This window comes from Prionailurus viverrinus, chromosome D4 (genome assembly GCF_022837055.1).
Source record: "Prionailurus viverrinus isolate Anna chromosome D4, UM_Priviv_1.0, whole genome shotgun sequence".
NCBI classification, from domain to species: domain Eukaryota; kingdom Metazoa; phylum Chordata; class Mammalia; order Carnivora; family Felidae; genus Prionailurus; species Prionailurus viverrinus.
Window position 1 is genome coordinate 7370937 of NC_062573.1, and position 14242 is coordinate 7385178.

The window sequence follows — 14242 nt, forward strand, 5'->3', positions numbered from 1 at the left end:
CAACTTTGGCTATGAAATAAAAATGATACGAACGCTCACCTAGTAAGAGTTGTGGCGGGCGTGAAAAGAGATCATGCATTTAAAATGCTAAGCCCAGCACGTGGCACAAAGTGAGTCAATACAATGTTTGTGAACATTGTTATAAGCACACCCAGGTACCTGTACTGCCCCCTGTATACTGCGTGCCAGGCTCCCACATGCCTGGCGCACACGATGCATCAGACATTCCACCACATTAGCGAAATTCAAACAATAAGCTACAAGAAGGATAGGATTATCCCGTCTCCTGTGGAGGAGACATCCAAGGCTCAGAGAGGGGCAGTAATCTGCATGAGGTCACATAGCTAGAAAGAGTGAACCTGGAGGGGCACACACGTCTGGGCACTCAAAGGGACAGAAAGTAGATCAGTGGTGGGCTAGTGGGGTGGGTGTGGAGACAGGCATCACTTAGGGATGATCAGGGGTGATGAAAATACTGTCCAACTGCATTGTGGTGATGGTGACAGAGCTCTGTAAATTTACTACAACTCACTGAATTCATTAGAACAGGTGAGTTATGTGTTTGTAAATTACTTTGACAACTTGCAGGAATTATACTTCCAAAAAGCTGCTGCTGCTGCTGCTGCTGTTGTTGTTATTGTTGTTCTTTTTAAAGCTCATGCACTTCCTATGCACCATTCTGCCAAAACGTGCGGCAAAAAAGTGAGTACAGACGGTCACAGAGGCTAAGCAACCTCTCTGAGGCCCAGCCGGGAATAGCCTTGAACGGGGAGGTTCCCAAACACCTCTGCAGCCCAGGTGTGCAGCAGAATCCCTTAGGGAGCTCCAGAACCCGTGGATTCCCAGGCCCCACGCCCAGCCTCTGGGTGTGTAGGTCAGGGTGGGGCCCAGGCACCTGGGATTCTGAGACTTAGCCTGGACTGGGAGCCACTCATCAAAGCCCAGCATCTTCTTTCACAGGCGGGAGAGGGGACTTGTCAGACCCAGTCAATCAAGCAGTGGGGAAGCCAGCGCTGAAATTGGGGCCCCCTTCCCTGTCCTTTCTCTGTTTCCCTCCTCCTCCCTGGCCCTCAGCCTCCTGGTGACTCAGGGGTCTGAGTCATCCTGTGGCACCACAGAGGAAACTTCTTAGGAAAAACAATCCCCAAACAAAGCCTCCCCTGATCTGCGGAACAGAATAAGCCCAGGAGGCTAAGAGAGGGAGGAGAGAAGAACACAGGGTGGAGGTAGAGACCAGGACCCCAGAAAGACTTGGTCTCTCCTACTGGCCACTGATTTCTGTGGGACCCTACAGAAGGCACTTCCCTGCTCTGAGCCTCAGTTTCCCCACCTGGAAATAGCACCTACTATTGCACGTAGAAGCTTATTATGGACCCCACAACATGATAAGTTTTTGTAAGCTTTTTCTTATGTAATGCTTCCCCAAAACCCATGGCTAGCATCATGCCCATTTTACAGGCAGGGAAACTAAGGCTCAGAGGGGCTCAGTCCCAGGTCACACAGTTAGGAAGTACAGGGCAGGGTCTGGATCTAGGGTTATCTAACTCTGAAGTCTTGCTCTCACTCCTACACCCCTGTAAAGCATACCTCCTGCATGTGTTGGCATGCAGTTCACATCTCAACAAAAATAAGGTGAAAGGCCATGGTAGGTTCTCAGCTACAAACGCGTCTCTCCTTTCTGTGTCAGGCCTTGTTTCAGGACCTCCCGCCCCGTGGGGAGCACACAGGAACTTGGGTAGTCACTCAAATGGCTCTGGGCAGTGGGAGCACAAGGCAGGGAGCACCCAGGGCCTAACCAGACAAGGAGGAGGAACGTTTGTGCAGAGCCTTGAAGAACGAAGGGAGGTTTGTCTCTGGGAGCTGGGAACCACCAGGCAAGTCAGGAGGAGGGAACAGCAAAGGCAAAGGCTGGGAGGTGTGACCCACACAGAGCAAGGCAAACACTCAAGGGGCATGGCTGGGGAAAGGGCCCGAGTGCCAGGAGTCCTGGCCTGCTCCCAGGCAGGAGGGAGAACAGGATCAGAGCTGGTGTCATCTCTGCAGAGGGCCTGGCTGGCCGCTGACACGGGGGGTCAGGAGTAGGACTTCCCCTGAGGCCTACCTGGAGCCCCTCCTCTGAGCAGGCTTCGGGGACCACCCCAGATCCCTTGCCACTCACCCATGGGTCAGAGTCTCCCCCAAGGGCCTCTTCCTCGGCCATCGCCGGGCCGGGCAGAGGGTAGGCGAGCCTCTCCCGACCACATCGACCTAATCGCGCAGGCCTATAAATAGGACCCCGTGGCTTAGTCTGAAATAGCTGTGCCAGGCCCAACTCCACAGGCATCACATGGGCACACACAGTTCCGGAAATGGTCCTTGACACATTGGCACATTAAAACCCAAAACTTCCTCAGGAAACCGTTGTTTCATGCTTTAATTCACTTTCTTAAACAAGAGGCAGTGGGTCAGGGAGAAGAGCCCACCCAACTCCTGCTGATTCCTGGCAGTGGCCCTTGTGACCCCTTCTCTGCTCCCTACTCTGGGGACCCTGAGCAAGCCACTACCTCTCTCTGGGCCTCAATTTCCCCAAACGTAACTAGGGTGGTTGGATGATTTTCTTAGGGCCCTTGTAGTCAGGATACTCCCTGGAAATATCTGGGAGACCCCCTACCCACCCAAATGCCCATCCCATTGTTGCCTCTTCTCCAGTTGACTTGGGAATTTTTTTCAATGATCAGCATTTTAAAAAAAAGGAGAATTGCAAAAGGGAGAAATGAACAGGTCTTTGCCCTGTCACTGAAAGGCTGGGTGACCTTAGATGAGTCACTATCTCTCTCTGGGCCCCAAATTCCTCAGCCATAAAATAAAGATGCTGGTGGGATGATTACAGATTTGTGGCCACACAGGACCCCCCAAGGGGCAGATTACAACATGGATGGGGCTGTTCTCAACCGACGGGGAAGTAAAGATAACAGAGGCTGGTCAGCGTGCACCAGGCATATGCTTGGAACTTTACTCCCCACTCGGTTAATCCTCAACAACCCCCTTTCCCCATCTCACAGAGGAGTAAACTGAGGCTGAGGGATTAAGAGATGTGACTAGCAAGTCGGGGCCAGAGTGATGTTTCAGGCTCAGACCCGTTGCCTCTGGAGCCCAGGATGTAACCACACTCGGTGCTGCAGTGAGATGGGTGCCGGCGGCTCAGGAGTGCCGACCAACGGGGACATAACCCAACAAAGGCAGGGGACAAAGAGGGGAAGAGCGTTTTACCGTGGGAGTGACAAGGCTTTGCCCAGTGACACTCATTCTCTCCGACCAGTTTACGATGTTGCCCCTCCCGTCTGCCCTCCTCCCCACCTCTCGCCTGCTCTCAAATCCCAATGTTCAAATCACTCCTCAGCTCAAAACCTGTCCACGTCTCCCTGGCATCCAGGGGACGGAGACCCTGCACCTCCGGCCACTCCCCACCTCAGCCCCACATTCCTGCTTTAGCTACACGGCTCACTAGTCCCTACGCACAGTGGCTCCAGGTGGCCGTTGCCCACGCGACTCCCTTGCCCAGAATGTCCAAGTGCCCCCTCAGCCCGGTGCCTGGCACAGAGTAGGAGAAGCCCTCTCTGGCTCCTGGAGGCCCTGGCATTTCTCCCAGTGCACTCCGGGCCTCAGCCGCCGCAAATCTGGGTCTCCAAGTGCAGGGTGGGGTCCGATTCACCTCCTCCCCTCTGCAGCACAGAAGTTCAGCAAGGGTTGGCTGGGTAAATGAAAAGTTGCAAAGAGCAGAGAGAATGCTGAAAAGGGCACATTTCCCAGGACAGACCAACACCAAGCCTCAAAGCCTTGACTGAGGCACAGGGTCAGGACACCACGCTGTGGAAGAGACAAAAATTACACCCTCAGGACGCATCAGAGTGGGAACTGGAGCCAGCTCTTTCGAGGGCTCCTTCTAATCATGCAATCTGGGCAGGTCCTCTCTCCTGCTTTAAAACTTTCAGTGGCGCCCCAGCGGTTTAGGATAAAGTCCAAACTCTGGCCCTTGAGGGCCTGCATGCCCAGATGCTGCCTGGCCTCCAGTTCCTTCTGCAGCCAGGCTTTCTTCCAGTTCCTCAACGACTCCACATGCAAACGCTGTCCCTCTGCCTGGGGGCTCCCTCCCCTGCTCACGCAGCCACCTGCGGCCCCCTGTCCAGGTCTGGGCTTTCTCGGGGAGGCCTCAGTCATGTGTCCGGACAAAATGCCACCACGCCCACCAACTCCATGCGCTCTCATAACCCCTGTCACTTCCTCCTCAGCTGAAGAAAGGCTGGATCTGTTACGTGTATCCCGGCTGACTATCAGACCCAAGACGGTACGGCCCATGAGGGATGGGAAAATCTTGTTCTTTGCTGATTCTCCACCACCAGTTCCGGGCCAAGCATCTGTCGACGCACACACGGTTGAATGAATGAGTGAATGAACAAATGAACCTATATGCGTAACTCAAGACCAGAAGGTGGTTAGAATCCGGGTGAACACTGGATGCAGAAAACTGGGCCCCAACTAAGAAGATCAGAGAAGTAGGGAGATAAACTGAGTGGGGCAGCCTCCCAGGAGCAACAAGCAGGGAGTGCTTCCAGAAGAAGGTAACCAGAGAGGTGGTACGGGGAGACCTGAAGAAGTGCCACCAGATTTTGACAAGTAGGGGGTCACTGGGGCCACCCTGGCTGAACCAGAGTTCAGCGGAGGGGGGCATGAGGCGGGGGCACACTGCCAGGGGACAGCAGTGAAGGGGGCAGGCTAGCAAAGCTTTTAGTTAACAGGTACGCAGCTGGGCCTGAGCCGTTCTGGCCCTGCACGGTCTGCAGAAGTGGGGAGAGCAGGAGACAGGTCCCTCTGTCACTGTTGCCAAAGGCACTGGCATGGCCTAACACTCTTTTTGGTGACAGATCACTTGGGGCAATTCAGTTTTGGGAGCTGTCAGGCCTCAGTTTCAAAAGCAGAAGCATCAGAACCAAGACAGGCCCCAGATCCCTCCTTTCTGGGCAGCCTCAGGGCTGGCCCTTCGTCTGCAGAACCCTTAACGTGCAGCTGAAGTGAGCCAAGTCCCATCTCTGGGCCTAGTGGGCCTTCTAGCAATCCCAGGCTTCGTGGACAAAGCATCCAGGAGACCATCAAAAGGCAGTTGTATCTAAGCTCTGGGAAAGAGGAACAGCAGTGACGACTGTCCCTGCCCCCCCTCCCCCACAAAGCCAGCTGGGTCACAGCAGATGAGTAAACCCTGGAGTCATTCAGCCCCTTCTCCTTTTGGCCACCAAGGGTGATGTCATGAGCTGGAGGGGTGTTTTCCAGGCTCTCCAGACGGTTGCTATTGGAAATTCACCTCTGCTGCCGCATTGGAAGCTGGGCTTTCCCCCTAGCCGTGATCCTTCCCATTTCACAGTTCACAAAGCTCGTTAGTATCTATAAGCTTCTACAGTCCTCATGACAACCTTGTTAGGTGGGTGGGTGGGAGACCAATACACCCATTTTATGGGGGGAGAAATGGAGGCCCAAGCTGGGTCATGAAGTGGGTCTGTTGCTTCCAGCCCAAAACTCTGCATGGCAGCCTCCTGGGGCGGGGGGGGGGGGGGGGGGGGGGGGAAGGGGGGGGTCAGTGAATCTGATAGTCAGGTGGGCCCCACCCTGCCAGCTGTCCCAGGTGGGGATGACTCATCCGCCTGCCCTGTGACTCACACAGCTTGCGTCCGCCTCTTACGGTCAACAAGCTGGAGGCTTGGCAGCCACGCCCCCGCATGTTCTCACCTCTCCAAAGCCTCCTGGGAGAATTCCTGTACCTCCAGGGAATCTACCCTCTCACGGAAGAGCTGACAGAGGCCCTGAGAGGGAAAGCGACTTTCCTCCAGCCACACTGTGAGAAGTAGCACAGCCGGGATAGGGCCCAGGCACCCCGGCGCCCAGCCCAGCCCTTCCTTGTCTCTTCCCCACAGGATCCCGCCCTCGCCGGTGAGGAGCAAATGAGGCAATGGGCAGAAATGTGCTCCGAGCTTTACCAGAGAAACCTCAGGGACTCCCTTTGAATCCACTGCGGCGAGCAGCGGCTGCTTCCACTGTCCCCTCCAGACTCCCCTGGGCAGCCAGAGCTGGGCTTAGGAGGAGTCAGGGGTGTCTGCACTGCTGTACCTACCTTGCAGGGCTGTGAGGGGGAAGACGGCTGCTCCCGGCAGAGGTGCTGGGACCACGGCAGAAGCACTGATGTACAAGGGGGGTTATCAGCACGACCTGTAAACAAGGGGCCAAGAATCTCAAGGTCAGGTGCTCCAGGTCATCTGGTCAAAGCCACATCTGATACTTCTACTCATCCCCAGAACCCCCCACCCACAATCACACAGCCCCTGCTTGCACAGCTCAAGCAACGGGGAACTCACTTCCTGCCAAGGCCATAAGACCATCTGTTGAAGAGTTTGGCTGGTTGAAAGAACTGTTGTTAGAATGAGCTAAAGTCTCTCTCCCTATGGCTTTGACCTGCTGGTCCGAGCTCTATCTGCTCGGATTACCCAGAAGAGGTCTGTCACCCTGTTTCCCAATGGCTCCTTAGAGACAAAGACAGTGATCTTGGGCCCCCCAGGTCTTATACAAGTTGCATGCCCCCTTTCCTCCAGCTTTTCCTCTCTCCTCACCTTCCCCAGTCAGCTCCAAATGAACCTTGTGCCTACTGCCAGCACAAGACCCAGAATTTGACATTCAGGCAAGCTCTCTCCAGGGCAGGGCAAGCAGACTCTCACCTCCATCATTCCAGATATCATGCCTCTGTTCATCCAACCTAAAATGCCATCTGCATGTAGGCAAACCCCAGGGCATGTCTGAATTCTGCTTAGGGTCAATGTCAGAGCTGTGGTTCAGGATTCTGGAGTTAGACAAAATGACCCCTCATTTAACTAACTGTGTAACTTGATCAGGTTACTTCACCCTGAGTCTCAGATTTCTTCTCTGTAAAAAGAAGGATTAGGTCAGAACTTATTCCATAGGCTATCATAAGGATTAAATGAGATAGAATACGTCAAGGGTTTTGTACGGTACATAGGTTTACTCTGATACTTAATTAAATCCCTGAGCCTTTTTTTAGAAATTATATTTTTCTCATTCTGTACTTGTGCAACTTGGGAACCCAAGCTGTTTACGTGGTCTACTATTGTAAGACCATTATTATCATTATCTGGCAATAGGTCTTTCTCTCCTACCAGGCTGTGAGCCCTGCCAGACAGCTTGGCCTTTGAAGCCCCGCACATGAGCTGGCAAACAGCAAAAGCAGTGAGTATATGTGCTAGAAGACTGAACAAAGGACCAGCCAAGATTGGCCCCACAGTGGATGGTGCAGCCCAGCCCTTTGGGCCCCCGCCTTTCAGGGACAAACTGGATCTTCACCCTTCCCCAACGCCCCAGAGCCCCAGGCATCTACATTCAGGGGGGCAGCTAAGCAACCTGGCTCCTGCCTGCCCTGGAAAATTTCTCTGCCCAAACCAGCTGCTCCAAGCCAAGGACAGAGTCCAAGATCCCAAATGCAGTGGGGCGCCCTACAGGCTCCAGGGATTAAGACACAAATGAGCCCTGTTCTCAGCTGACGGCCAACGGCCCAGGCATTCCTGGTGTATTTCTGCATTGTGAGCGGCAGACATAAGCAAGGCAGGGCATCCGAAAAAGAGGCTGGGTGCTTCTCGGGGCCCCACAGTGCCACCTCTGTGGCCTTCCTCAGAGAGTTCCACCTGAAGGTGCCTGGTTCCATCCACATGGAGCGATCAAAGCAGAGGTGGGTTGGGCTGTGTTCCTGCAAATGACTACTGACCTCTCACTTCCTGTTCATTCTGTGTGAGGATAAGCCTTCGAAATCCGCGCCCCCTTTTCTTCTACACACCTCCAGATCACACCCTCACCCTCACTGGTGGCGCTACGTTTGTTCCTGAATGTAACTTGCTCCTCCCCCTGGTGCTCCCCATCTCAGCAATAGCACCACCATCCACCATCCACATGCTGGGCCAGGCCAGACCCCAGGGCAGCACCCTCCTCAACCTCCCCTGCTCTGGCACTCATGCCTCCCACACCACCTCGCCCGGCCCTGTCCTGCAGGCTCTACTCAGATGCATCGTCTTGTCCCCACCCCCACCGCCAACATCCTGGCCCAGGCGCCACGACCACTCTCTCATCTGGGTGACTACAGTGCTTGCTTCCCGACTGGTCCCCCCACCTCCTCTCTCCCCTATGGTGCAAGCCCAGACCACGCCACTCCTCTGCTCAGACTCTTCCATGGTTCTCTTAGAGCCCCCCGCCCCCGCCCAGATCAAGTCCAAGATCCTCAGCGAACTTTTCAACGCCCTTCATGATCTGTCGCTGTCAGTCCCCTGAGCTTCAGCCTCTTTAGTTCCTGTCTTCCACCCACACCCCTCCAAGCTCCAGCCAGGCAAAGCCGCACTCTGCCCCGAGTCCTCTTGTAATCTTCACACAGAGTCTCCTCTGTTCTAGAACCCTCTTCCATCCCTGTTCGTCACTTCTCCTTCCGCTCATGATCAAGCCCAGCTTTCCTCCAGGAAGTCTGCTGTAACCTCCCCTCCCCCGTGAGGGTGAGCTTCTTGGAGCTCCCACAGGCCTCTACTCTTCCTTGTCACACTGTATTACTTACGGTCCCTTTCCAAGTCAGCCTTCCCCGTTAGACTAAGATCTGCTCCCATGGATCCGAGTACCTAGCCTAAGGCCGAGGCCACCATAGCTCAAGAGTCACCGAAGGAAGAAGCTCTGTGCATATACACATGTGTGCACACGTGCGTAGACATATACTCATGCACATGCACACGTTCACAGATGCTGAGAGTACAGGTGCTGCCATCTATGGGCAAAAAGAGCATTACACTCTTTCCCAGGCTGGGGACACTGGGAGCCCCAGGGTTGCAAATTTGGCTGGGTTTAGAATTAACTCCAGCGAGCTCCAAGTTAGACTATTTTCCATTCTGGACCTTAAGGCTGCAGCAACTTAAAAACAAGGTCCACAAACCACTGACTCTAGTCCACCGCCCACATGCTCCAGAGGGAGCCATAAAGAGAGATGTTTCTTTCCAGCACTCACCATCCCAGCCTGGGGCCCTGGGGGCGCCTGTGCTCGATTATATCTCAGAGAGGGAGAAGGCACAGAAGGTTAGAACTGCCCACCCCAGGAAAGGCTGACCTTCGTGTAGACAGTTCACTATTAGTGAAATTGTAAGTCACCAGAAGCCCATTTGTCTAAGGTGGCTAAAGAGGAGCTTTTGGCCCTGGGGGTGGGGTTTGGGGGGGGCAGGGGGGAGCTGAAGCCAGAGGTGTTTTTCTCCTAAAAGACTGCTCCCGGCATATTGGGAGGACTGTTTCAGATTTGGTGGGAGAAACATGATATCTGTCTAGTAATCCCAGAAGGGTTCAAATGGCCACCCCAATGACAACAGTTATTTTCCGTGCACCTACCAAGTATCAGACTCTTTACATACATTCATGTCTCATCCCCATGATACTCGGCCAGGCAGGTATCATGGTTCCTATTTTGTGAAGGAAGGATACAAGCTCAGAGAGGTGAAACCATGGGCTGAGGGTCACACAAGATGTCTGTGCAGTTCCCACAAAGTCAGGCTGCCTCCAGGCATCTTGGTCTTGTTAAATTTCAAGCATTAAGGCTTGGCCTCATGCATACAAAAAAAAAATATATATATATAAAGCTTTGGTTACTCTAGATCAGGGGTTAGCAAATTTTTACTGTAAATATGTTAGTAAATATGTTCCGTTTTGCAGGCCACATACCTTGTCTGTTGCATATTCTTCCTTGTTTGGTTTTAGGTTTGAGTTTTATTTTGTTTTGTTTGGGTTTTCAGGGTGTCTTTTTTTTTTTTTTTAACAAACTTTTACAATGTAAAAACCATTCTTAGCTCAGAGGCATACAAAAACAGGCTGGGGCCTCCCAGAGGCTGTGGTTTGCAGCCTACAGACACGAAGAGAAGAATGTCTATAATCTTAAGTATAAAAACTTCTGCTGGAAATGTTTAAGACAAATGCTAGGTCCTTCAGCTGTGTTTCTCCTGGTTCAGATGGTTTCCTGCTGAGTCGCTCTTTCCTAAAGAAGGCCCCTACCTCGCTCTGCAATTAGGCAGCAAAATATGTCAAGGACTGTTCAGATTCTAGAAACTCATAGCTGTGGACTAAACCGTCTGGCTCCACGTTGGGAACAGAAGAGGGAGGCAAATACTATGGGTAGGAAGAATCTCAAAGATCTAGGCTCTAGTCTGGGCTCTTAATACGGGATTTAGAATCTTACTCCGCAAAGTGTTAACTCTGTAGCAACTTCTGCGCTACCTGGGATCCTACGAGAAACGCAGAGCCTCAGGCCCCACCCCAGACCTAACGAACCAGAATCTGCATTTTCACAAAATCCCAGGTGATTCGTGTTCACAATAAGCTTGAGATCTGCTAGAACATCTTTCATGTCCACATACATTATTGTTAATACAACCTTTTCCTTGAGGAAAGAAAGGGTTTATTTTTTTTTTTTTTTAACGTTTATTTATTTTTGAGACAGAGAGAAACAGAGCATGAATGGGGAAGGGTCAGAGAGAGGGAGACACAGAATCCAAAACAGGCTCCAGGCTCTGAGCTGTCAGCACAGAGCCCGACGCGGGGCTCGAACTCACAGACCGCGAGATCATGACCTGAGCTGAAGTCGGCCGCTTAACCGACTGAGCCACCTCAGCGCCCCGAAAGAAAGGGTTTTAAGACATCTCTCTTCATGTCAGAGGATTAAGTCTCTGACCTACCCTCTGCACCAGGGAGCTCAAAAAGCACCCTATTTGGGAAGCACAATCGACAGACCAAGACCTGCCATTGGGTCATGAAATCAAACCTTCAACTGGCAGAAAAGTAGAACCAGGAGAACCGGAGAAGGTGCCATTCTCCATTTCCACTGGGGGGAGACCAGTCAGAGAGGGAAATGACTTTCCCAAGAAGACACTGCCAAGGAAAACTAGGGGTCTGGCCATGGTCAGGTTGTTTAATCTTCCCAGGCATTGGGTTTAACAACTGAACTCATTTTCGCTGTGTGCTTTACGACAATCAATTTCTGTCTCTGGGGTGCATGGGTGGCTCAGTCGGTTAAGGGTCTGACTCTTGACTTCGGCTCAGGTCATGATGTCACCATTGGTGAAAACAAGCCCCACTCTGGGCTGACAGTGCGGAGCCTGCTTGGGATTCTCTCTCTCTTTCCCTCTCTCTCTGCCCCTCCCCTGCTTGCACACACACACCATCTCTCTCTCTCTCTCTCAAAATAAATAAATAAACATTAAAAAAAATAATAATAATTAAATTTTTTTTTTTGCAAATAAAATACATTATTTCATTTCTTCAATCCCCCAGACTATTGGAATAACAGATTTTAAATAAACACGCATTTCTCTACTGAGGTAGAGACTACTCCTCAAACTCTTTTACAAATTAAATTTACAGTCCTTAATAACATGAGAAAATATGTCTGTCGCAATGCTGAAGAAAATAAAAGAAGTCAGAATAGAAAAATTATAAATGTGGTATGACCACCATTATGTAGGGGTAAAAAAAAAAAAGTGCTGAAAATATCGGGAAGGAAATGCCCCCAAATGTTAGCAGTGATTATCTCACATTGGCAGAATTATGGGCAGTTCTTTTTTTTAATTTTATTTTCTAAATTTCCTATCATAAGTATTCATTATAATTAGAAAAAGAAGGGAGGGGAAGTCCTTGGAAGAAACACCCCGTTTCCTATGGGTATACCGCCCATCCCACTTCGCCACTCCCAAAAAGTTAACTAGTGTTTACTGTGTCCACTGAGGGCCCAGCCTCGCCGTGGCGCTTACAGTAAGGGTCGGACCCCACCCGGAAGGCTCACATATACCGTCTCTCCCATGCCTGGTAAATAAGCCAGACCCAGATGTTATCCTTGTAGAGGCGGGAAAGTAATAGCACTATTTGCTTAAGTGAATTTAGCAGAATAAATAAATCCACCCCCACTGGCGTGGCCCGTGAGGAGTTCAGCGAAGTTCCCGGAGAGAATCTATGACTGAAACCATTTCTGGAGCCCCCTGCGGAAGAGCCAGCGTCTGGGATGCTGTTATCCCTTAATCTGAGCATTGGGTGAAAGAGGTGTAGAGGGTCTCTCTGAGGCAGGACAGGAGGGAGGAGGATGGGGAGGCCGGGAAGGAGGCTAGATGGCCACGTGGCCCCTGGGAGCTCACGTCTCCACACTTCACTTTCCTTATCTACAAAGTGGAGCCCATCATGACAACCCCAGGGCTATTGTGAGGCTCAAGGAAAAGAAGGTAAATCATTTCGTCTCTCTAGGCTGAGCCTCAGTTTCCACATCTGTGAAATGGAGTCAGTATCTCCTCCGCAATAGGGCTGTTAAAAGATTAAACAAGACAGTGAACACAGCAAGCATGCTCCATATGGTGGCCATGATTCTTATTGCTTGTAGAACAGGGAATAAGATACTTAAATGAATCTTAGGCCTCAACTTCCTTATCTGCAATATGGGGCAACCAATTCAGTCCGCGAAGACCAAATTCATGAACAGCTGGATCCCCAGCTAGCACTGGAGTAGGTTAAACATAATAAGCTATGGGCTCACTTGGAGGTGCACGTTTGTGCACTGAGCACAAAGCCTTCTGACTCAGAGCCCATCAGAGCCAGGAAAGCTTGATGTTATCCTGCCCACCCCTCTAGCACAAGGTGGACACGGGGGCACGAGTCGCTCAGTACTTTGCCAGTGACAAAACCAGGACCCAAGTCCGGGCCTTCTGCTGCCCAGCCTCGCTCACCACGCCTGCTGATTTTCTCTGCCCTGCCCTCAAATTGTTGATGTGGTCCCGGGCAGGACAGGGGAGAGCAGGCCTATGGTAGGGGAGCATGAGTGGGGGAAGGGGACAGGGAAGGGGAAGCCAGAGAGCAGCAGGAACCCAGCCTGCCTGTGGTCTACAAATTCACAAACCACATCAGGCTGAAATATGACACAAGCTCACTGAGTTGAAAGGGAGGAGGTATTTTTGTTTAACATACCCCAGCTGCCTAAACGCTGGTCTCTCCCTTTCCCTCCCCGCCAAAATGCATAATTCCTGGGATCTGCTTTTCCCTGCTTGCTTCTGCCAAAGGGGAGATGGCCCTGGCTGGGACCCCAACTCACGGAGTGACCTAGGACAAGTGATCTTGTGTTCTCTCAGAGCCTTGATTCCCTGAAACGGAAGGGAGACTGACCTATGCTCTGGAGTCCTGTTGATAGTACAGAAAAGAATGAATTTCCAAACAGTACCGGGAGGTTCTTCAGGCCTCTCTGCTGCAGGGCTGAGCGCCCCAAGCTGTGTGCACTGACCCAGATCCCTTGTCACAGCCACAGCGAAGCCCCCAGCAGTGCTCATAATGTCAGGACTACAAGGAAACTTCAGGATAACAATGAGTGCAGGGATTAAGAGCTCTGTAGTCACAACTCCAGAACCCTGGCTCCCATTATCTTTAACAACGAAACTCGAGACACACTTTTTAGGCTCGGGTACCTCATCTGTAAAAGGGGGAAACAGTAGTACCTAAGAGGAACAGTTGCGAGGAATCAAGGAAGTAATTAATGTTCCAGCGGCTGGTACACTAAAATGTGTATTATTATTATCATGCCAACCAACGCCACCTGCGCCCCCCCCCCCCATTTTACAGATGAGGAAACTGAGGTCCAAAGAGCCAGGCGTTGCCACAGGTCACTCCGAAGAACCAAGGCTGCAGCTCCACTCCCAAGTCAATGCTTCTGACTTCTCTCGGTTTCTAATAAGCAAATATACACACTCAGAGGCTGTAGTTACAGACTGTAAAGTCTGCTTGAAGAAAACCAGAGATCAGTGCCTCAGCAAAGGAATACAGATCATGCAGACATCATCTCAGGGACCTACCTGGCAACTTCTCAAGAAAGACCCAAACTACACACAGGAGTAGGGAGAAGTGACCTAGTGCACCGGATGGCTGAGAAGTATAAAGGCGTCCGGTCAACAGCTCTTGCTCATAATAGCTTGGCAAAGTGCACGTGTGGCTGCCTCTGGGGAAAGAACGGGGGCTGGAGGGATGAAGCTTACACTATACTCTTCTCTATGTTTGAATCTTCAGTGCTATTTTTTTCTGCTTTAAAAATAATAAAATAGAAGAGAAACAACACTGCAAAAAAATAAATAATAATTTAGCAGCCTCATCCGGTAGCTATCAGCTTTCAGATGAAATT

The 14242-nt window shown here is 51.5% G+C and overlaps 1 protein-coding gene across 2 annotated transcripts in view; it reads right to left on the bottom strand.

Annotated features, from left to right (window-relative positions):
• Positions 1-14242, bottom strand: part of GSN (gelsolin) — a 53865-nt gene that overhangs the window by 37150 nt on the left and 2473 nt on the right. For both annotated transcript variants that reach the window (XM_047830888.1, XM_047830887.1), the window contains exon 2: positions 6140-6234. The gene's annotated coding sequence lies outside the window, so the exon portion shown is untranslated. The remainder of the gene's footprint in view (positions 1-6139; positions 6235-14242) is intronic.